The sequence below is a fragment of the Seriola lalandi genome, unplaced genomic scaffold (genome assembly GCF_002814215.2).
Source record: "Seriola lalandi dorsalis isolate HSWRI2012SDOR001 ecotype SW California unplaced genomic scaffold, Sedor1 jcf7180002054224, whole genome shotgun sequence".
Taxonomy (NCBI): Eukaryota; Metazoa; Chordata; class Actinopteri; order Carangiformes; family Carangidae; genus Seriola; species Seriola lalandi.
The window spans coordinates 211155-219993 of NW_019524777.1; the positions used below are offsets into that span (position 1 = coordinate 211155).

Genomic DNA, 8839 nt, shown 5'->3' on the forward strand with positions numbered 1-8839 from the left:
GCTGAAAACATAACCTCCATGGTGCAGGTAATAATATTAACAAAATTTAAAATAATAATTTGTAGCACTGGGTGGCTTAAATCACAGATCCAGACTCTACATCGCCACAAAATGTCAAATATCAGTAAGATTTATCAGCCTGCAACGGTTTTCATTAATGCTGAAAGTAAAATTAAACTTTTCATGACCACTGTCTTAAGTGATTTAGATGTGGAAACTGGGGTTCATCGACAGAATTTCATATAACTTGACTTGTGACTCACTTGGAGTGACGTGTCTTACTTGACTTACAGCAGGGTAATTCTTACCACAGTAACTTCGGTCTTGCTTGAGACTTGAAGGTTAAAACTTGAGACTTGAAGGTTAAAACTTGAGACTTTCTTCTGTCTTGCACATTTGACTTAGTCTCACCCCCTGCTTTAAAATTTTCTCATATCCCATGAACATAAAAACATTTTCTGTTTTCTCTTGTCCTTTACTGTCTTTCTTTCTTTCTTTCTTTCTTTTTTTTTTTTTTTGCTTTCTCCTTCTGGCACAAGAAAACCAGGGGCTACAGTTTGCTTAGCTGAGTCCATAAAGAGGCGTTTTAAAAAGCTGTGTTAACAGACCAACAAAGCTTTAAACGTGCCCCCCTCTGTGAGGGGGTGGTTCCCATAGGGATGTAGCATGGCGCTCCATTGGTAGGCCTCTATCCGGCCTCTCATTCAGTCTAACGCTCAGTCACGGTCACTTATGGTAGGAGGGAATATCACACAATTCAGCCCAGGCCTGATCCAATGACATGTTTTTTTAATGAGGTGGCTCTATGTCTTTGTTTGGGCACCAAATTCAAGTCCAGACCTGAGCAAGTCCTGCTGAATAAGATGCAAGGCCATGGCCAGGCACAACCTCCAAGAAAGCACAAAGAGCCTGGCTTCTGTTGAGCCACTGAATAGCTTAATAGTTTGCTTTGTTTCTGTGCATCACTAGCAACCATTATGATACTACTATAATTGGGTTTAATTTATTATTGCCGATGACAGTTTTATGCAGCGTTTGTTGTCTACTATTTAAACTCGTCTAAAAAATGCAGGACGAAAGGTGTAACTGTGCTGAAGAACAAGCTCAAAACTCTTTTTTATTTTTTAACAGAATAAAATGACGCCTGTTAGTCGTTTTTAGCCCCTCCAGTTATTTTTTCCAGGGTCATACACAGAGAGATTTCTTTCGCTTTCATTTTCACCGGCCCCGGTGTCTTTTTCAGAAAACGCCACACCATATATCACACATATATGTGCACGTGTCATACAGTGTGTGTACATCTGCGAGCGTGCCAGGTGCTCACTGGCTTGTATGTTCAGGGGTGAGGACTGTCATTAAACTGTCCGCCTGCATTACCAGACTCAACCATCACCCTGCCTGGCTGTCCATTCTGCTCCTCGCTGGGCCCTGGAACAACACAGACACACACATACAGATTCACTTGGCCATCAGCCAGGATTCACATACACAAAGCGTACAGTATGTCTCCTCACACTCAACACGTAACTCACACAAGACTTTGAAGGGTTTTTTTATTAATACTGATATTTTGATAAAGCTACAGACATATCTTAATAAAATTTTTTTTAATTCATGCCAAAAATCACATCACAGTGTTCCTACATCAGCGGTTCCCAACATCTTAAAATGACGTAGCATCTACCTGTGGCCATTTATGACAAGAACTGTGAGCAGTTTCACTGAAAAGTGATTTTCTCCTCTAAGATAGTTTCATTTTACGGATTTTTTTGAGCTCTAAAGAATCACACTACACATTATTTTACAATTTACAGTTTCATAAGACAATGTTACCACTGTCAATGGCAACCAAGCTTTTATTTACATTGTGATAACATGAAAAATGTATTAATTTCATCAAAATTAAATTGAATAAAATAGAAAAAAAATGACACAGCCAAAATCTGTTGTAAAGCCTCCATTATAAGACCAAAGGCCACTATGAGGTTAACACTACAGCACAGTAGTCTGGCCTGCTTGGCTGCTAAAGCACTCTTCTAAGCACTCATACAGCCAACCCATCACCCAGGTTACTTGTCTCTGATTTAGTCGGCCTCTGGTTTTTGCTCACGTTCAGGGCTGTGGTACTGGGAAATTAGCATGCAGAGAAGCAGACGGACGGCCCTGTGGATCTAATAGGTAGCCAGACTGGAGATGAAGACTGGAGTGGGGGGAAAGAGCATCTCTAGCTGAGAGGGGGTTAAGTATGGCCTCTCCCTCACTTCTCCTCCTGCTCCCTTCCCTCTCCCCTTCATCGCCTCGTTCCCCATGCCCTGTCCCAAACCTTAATGGGACGTCAGACGGACAGCCTCGCCTGAATTGAACAGGGAGAGCAGCCTCCACCCCCCTTGTTGTCTCTCCAAAAAAAAAAAAAAAGAGACTCCCCCATCCCCCTTCTTTCCCCCATTCCCCTCTTGCTCTTTCACACTGCTAGCACCCATAGCTGCTCCCCTCGATTCTCAGGGCTATTGAGGGGGTCCCAGACACCCTCCACTCTTCAGCCCCTCAGCCTAAGTCTGCATAAATTAGGCACGTCTCCCTGGTGTCTCGTCAGCCGGTCGGGGCATGCCTGGCCCCGGGTCTGGCGTCTCCCAATCTGCTGCTCCTTCTCCCCTCATGCTGTCACCTTCTGTCTCCCTCCACCTCCCCCATTTACTGTATTCTATCAATCCTCAGCTTTCCTCCATCTCATGTCCTTTCTTGTGTATGTAATTTCTTCCAGAATCACTGTTGCTTCCTTTCCTGCTTCTTTTTCGTCAAACCTCGACTTCCTCTTCTTTTTTTCCCCTAAATCCCTCGACACACTCAGTCCCACCTCACCTGCTTTATATTCTCCACATTCTCTCTATCTATCTCTGCTTTTCTTATCCTTCTAGCAGTGTGTTACTCAGATCAACCAAGCATCCTCTCCTCTCCTCTCCTCTCCTCTCCTCTCCTCTCCTCTCCTCTCCAGCCAGGATATTGTTTACATCTGTCTTGCTAATCACTGGCAGAGCCTCTCTAGACCTCACAGATGTTGCAATAATACAGGGGATTATCAGGCTTAACACTCTGGGCTTATTTGGGGAGTTTTCCCGATGGCCTGGCAGTGAAGCCCGCCAGCTCCTCTGAATTTGACCTTTTTTCGGTTTCGCTCTGTGCTGAGATCCTGCAGTCCCGCTTTTCTTTGATTTGTGATTTTTTACAAGCGTCTGGCATGCTGATGTTGTTTTATCCAGACTGGTGCTCTGGGCTCTCACTCCCTGCAGCTACATCAGTGCTTGGGTTAAATGCAAACTGCTTGACATATGACAGGTAGTACATAGATTTAACAGCAAACTATGTTCTTTTTTCAGCAGCTTGTTCACATGGTGGAACATGGCTTGTATATATTCAGGTTCTTCACATTTTTTTAAATATTTTTACTTTCATAGCTGCCTTCCTGATTTTTATTTGTATGTCCCAGGTGTCCTCCATCCTTGCAACATTAACAGTAGCAAGCTAGCACTGTGTTAGCTCCTTTCTGCTCACCATGGTGATGCTTGAACCTCTCCGGCCCCCTCTGTTCTCCTCTTTAACTCAGCGCTGAAAGATAATTAGATGGCCTTCTCAGACTCAGCATCTCTGCTGCTCCTCCCTGCGTCATGCAGCGCAACGAGTCCTGTTTTATGACCAAGCAGAACCTGTGTGTGTGTGTGTGTGTGTGTGTGTGTGTGTGTCTGTTTGGGGTCAATGTATTTCTGTCTGGATCCTAATCCCAGAGGTGATATTAGTCTGGTAGGGGGGCAACCCATCCTCCCTCCAGTGCGTGTGTATGTGCTGCGGGCGTTGGGGTCAGCCAGGAAGCCCAGACAGGCTCTGCCTTGACCTTTGACCCATGACTGTCTGCAAGCTCAGGGGTCGTGCTCACCATTGATACAGACAGCTGATAGACGCACAAACAAACGCACATGCAAACACGTCACATGCGCAACCTGCACAGCCTTCCCCCTATAACATTAACAGTTTGGTGTGTCTGGTGAGATGATGACACAGACAGCGTCATCCCTGCCAGCTGTACGTTGAGAGCATGTGATTTTTTGCAAAGATAGTGATTCGTCATCATCAATGTATGAACCCCTAATTCCCAGCTATACCTGTCTGGTCAAGATTTGAAATTTTAGAATAAATCCTTACATAATAAACCTTTAATTTACATTTAGATCACCCAAAATTAGGAGAATATTATTGGTGTAATGCACAGTTCGAGGGTTCTTCTTTTCACTAATCAGTCTTTTTTGTTTGATTATGTCTCCACAGATGCATTCAGAAATGCCACCATGAAAAGCTGCACGAGCTGTCTGTTGCCAGTTTCTCTGCAGATGTTTAGCCTCGGCCACATATGGGAAATGCCACCTCTTCCACCTGCAAGAACACAGACACACATCATTAGAGTGTGATTATCAGTTGTCTTGTCTGCAGTCTATGGATGTGGATAGGTAAGTTGGAGCCGCTTCTAAAAGGTATGTCTAGAGGTTGAATCAATTTAAGAGCTGTCTGAAGTGTAAAGTGGAACTGCCGAGCAATATTTTCCAAAATTAGTTTCATTAGATATGTATTACTATATTTGAGACCAATTTTGGGTCGGAGATTGGATGAGACCCCAAGGGGTCCTTCTTTTTACTCGGTAATTTACATTCAAGTATTTGACTGGAAAATCGTTTGACAAGAGTTTGTCGCTGTTGAATTACTTTCCTCTTTTCTGTGAGACATTATGTACACATACATTTATACAATCTTTTTCATACTGCAATGAACTAATTTATCATTAAATGAGATTACCAAATGCCAAAAGTATTGCCCTGATATGATACATAGTTTCAATAAAACTGAACAATTTATGAAATGAAAAACTGCTGTGGTCGTTTTTTTTCCTCCTGTCTAATTCTTGTTTATAGAAATGTCAGCATGTTTGCTGGATTCCTACAATAAAGTTGATCTTACTAACTAAGTGTTGACTATGTATCCAAAGCTTGATGTATCTTACTCCCCTGTGCCATACAGCTCCATTGTTGTCAAAAAACTATTAAAAACACATCAGTCAAATGCATCATTGTACTGGGTGATATGTTCCTTCGTTACAAAGAACATCGACACTGTAGTTTGTTTTAAATCAGTAAATACTTACTATGGATCCAAATGTGTATTAATTTGCAGCTGAAAATGGTCCCTGACAAAATTTACCCCTGTTTTAAAGCTGTTTGCTAAAAACCACAGTGGCCAGGTGTTTTAAGAAATTATTTAGCCTTTTATAAAAGCTATAGCTATTTATTTATGAGCAGTTTTTAAAAATGAGTATTCCGAAGGAGTCAATGGGCTCGGGACTGAGAGCCACAGAGGGTAGGAAGGTCAGAAAGTATTTAGAGACGGATCAACACATTGGTTTTGGTCTTTTCATAGGATTTTTTGACAGTGACAAAAAATATAGAATATTGCCAGCCATTGATGCTTCACATACAAGTATCATCTGTAGGAGCCTGTTCACTTTGATTACTCTGATTATTCCAGCAGTGGCTGAAGGGTTGGAAGGGGAACAGTTAAACCTAGTGGCCTAAATCTGTGGTGTCAATTAGGTGCCTTTGTGTGTGAGCAGCAGGGGTGTTGAAGCGAGTTGCTGGAGCTGAAGGAAACTCTGAACAATGATACACATTCATAATCCCATACACACACACATACATTGCTCCTATGTTTTGTGGGGATCACACCTCCTTTTGTTTCCCCGCAACAGCCAGTAGAGGCAATGCCCCAGTGCCCCCAGTGTGCTCCACTGCTCTGGCTGAAATGCGCTCCCTGCTCCCCCCCTTGGCTCCCCCACTCCCCCCCCAACAACACTGTCCCCTCGCTCGCTCTGGACTCCCCAGCCGTCGGCCTCCCCCTGACTGGTCCTGACCTGAAATTAGGGCCAGGCAAGCCTCCATGGCCAGGCCAGGCATAAAAGGAGATCTGTGTGTGTGTTTGCGTGTGTGCACCATGGCCCTGAAAGACAGTAGGAGATTATCCCATTCTGTGTGTCCAGTCACCAGTGCAGTATTGACCATGGTGGGCCACCCAGGGAGCGTCCAGCCAGCCGTGAGATGGCCTGATATACATGCTTACTGGCCATGCTAGATTCCCCCACTCTCACCAGGGAGAAGGTCGAGCCCTACAGGCTGGACGCTTTCTAAAGACATCGGAGCCTGTACGCGGAGTGACCAGCCCTCCATACACACACACACACACACACACACACACATTTCAGCATTTCCCTCTGTACAATGAAAGACATTGCCATCAGGTCGTTTTCTGTGTCCTGTGAGGCGAGGCAGAGGTCACTGGGAAGGTGGAAAACCTCTTTAATGGTGGCAATGATGCCATAACACCTATAGATAGAGTTACGGATCATGTCACATACAGTCTGTATACAGTGTACAAGTCTGACAGCGTGGCCTCCTCACGCCTGATGGTGAAGACAAGCGTAAGAAAATGTAGCTTGAGTTGAAAGATAGAATTACTTGTTTCCCTTTTGTTTTCACTACTTACTCGTTTATATTTATATATATATATACTTACATTTCTTTACAGTGTTTAATGATTAATATTTCCTTACAACATCATTTTGATCATTCTAAAATTAATAGCAGTCCATTCATTTTTCCCTATGTTTTTGCTGTACAGTTCTATAATACTGATGTTGCCACTTTTATACCAAGAAATACAGTAAATAGAATAAAAACATTAATATCTGAATTTTTGTGAATTAAATATTTCAAGTTTTTAGGTGCCAAACACATGGATAAATAATGATAAACCCAGCCTTTCACAGTTTATTGAAGGTCTTTCTAACCTGTCCACTACACTGATTTGTAACAGCTCTTTGAGTTGTAAAAACAGCCCCTTATTGACCTAAACAAACCATCGGGGTCAGCTAATTGTCTTTTAATTGCTCAGTTGCTTGTTTGTCGATGGAGAGTCTCTAACATCCTGTTAACAACACAAAGGCCTTTAACAGCAGGACCGAGCTGCACAAAGCTCATTAGCAGTAAAAACAAATAAGAGAATTTATTGGGAGGAGTGTGTGTGTGTGTGTTTTTTTTTTTTACTGCATTTAAACTATGGAAGTGTGGTGTCACAAAATGGCAATGAAAATAACATCATGTCATTTTTTTCTCTCTGTGTTTTGATTTGTTTACCATGACAAGCCAAATGTGTTGAAATAAACAGGCTGGAATTTTTTTTTTTTTAATGATGATTTGTTTATTTCACATAAACAAATTAAAATAATTTACATCATGTTATTTCTGTGATGTGAAGAATAAAACATTTCCCACTATTTTGCTGTAATAAGCGTTTGTTATTTTCCTGTTTTTTTTTCACACATTCTCTGATTGGTTAAATTTGCTCCCAAGGCAAGTTACATAAACACAGGAAAATGCACCAAGCAAGGGAGATTTGATTAATTATACAAAAAGAGAAGGAGAAACAAATCAGCCAAACACATTAAATTAATGTACCATAATAATATAAAATGATGATATTGGTTCAGATGAGTAAGAACTACTGTGCTTAAATTGTACCGGGATTAGCCATGATAATAAGGCCTATATTTTTATGGTGTTTTTTTGAAGTATGTTTCATCATTTTTTTCTTCTTTTTGCTTTCAGAGATTGTGCTATTATATTTTTAATTCCTTAGTTGTTGCACGTTATTGCATCTTCTAAGATATTAACATTAAAAATGAGAGTCTGGGGCGTTTTGGTTAGACACTGTAATATACTCCCAAATACAGTATGGTTTAATTTCCCAAATCGTCTCATTAAATAGTCAGTGTGGAGTGTATTCAAGGCTCTCAGTACTGATGTGTGTTTTATACTGACTCCTTTACACCGCAAGAATATACAATTCTGATTAACAACATGCAATTATACCCACCATTATATAGAGCATCAATTCACATAATACAGTCCAGTGTTTATTGTATCTATTTATTTTACATTCTCATTATGTTGATGTTGACTCAATGTGAATTCATTAACACAATTAGCTTATATGCCTGATCAACAATTACAAAACGACTGGAGCCAGAGCTCTAACACAAAACGCAACATCGTGTGTGCCTCCCCTGAATGAGAACATATGATAAAAGGTGTGTTGGATAAAATGATATAGAGAGAGAAGGTGTTTTTACATTGCAGATGGTAGGTTATATGAAATAGCTCAACCTATTTGTTAGCTTAATATTAATGCATTAGAAGCCAATGAATTTGAGTACATCGAGTTCATGTGCCATCCCAGCGTGCACATACACGAAATTAAATTCTTATGTAAGCGTTCTAATTTCAGACGCCTATGACTGTTTTCACACTCACGAGTAATGAAAGGCTTCGGAATCGTGTTGATGTGATGTTACAGTGTAAAGAAGCGAAATAAAAAAGAAAAAAAAAAGCCATGACGCTGCTGGATTAAAATTCCTTTCTGAGCTTGTTTTGATTTTGGTGAATTAAAACTGTAAAAATTACAAATTAAATCTGTTGTTGTCATTTGGAACTCAGTAACTCTTTGTATCTGTGTAAATTTAAGTGTGTGTGTGTGTGTGTGTATGTGTGTGTGTGTGTGTCTGTGTGTAAGAGTTGTCTCCTTGGCTCCCCTGAACTTGGTGGCCCCCCATCCAGACACCTCATGAAACCTGTAGGCTCAGCCCACAGTGCACACAGAGGAGCTGAGTTGAGGGTAAGAGAGTTTGCCAAAAGAGGGTTATGGTGGAGTCAGGACATGGATGGGTGGGGTTGATGGGTCCAAGGTTATG

General features: G+C 41.4%; 1 protein-coding gene across 4 annotated transcripts in view; it reads left to right on the top strand.

The window, feature by feature from the left end:
• Nucleotides 1-5140, top strand: part of LOC147819218 (uncharacterized) — a 44346-nt gene extending 39206 nt beyond the window's left edge. For 2 of the 4 annotated variants that reach the window (XR_015437124.1, XR_015437123.1), the window contains exon 4: nucleotides 4318-5132. The gene's annotated coding sequence lies outside the window, so the exon portion shown is untranslated. Of the gene's footprint in view, nucleotides 1-4317 lie in introns of all 4 variants that reach the window. The other 2 variants (XM_087173448.1, XM_087173447.1) reach the window with 2 other exon arrangements.
• Nucleotides 5141-8839: the final 3699 nt, after the last annotated feature.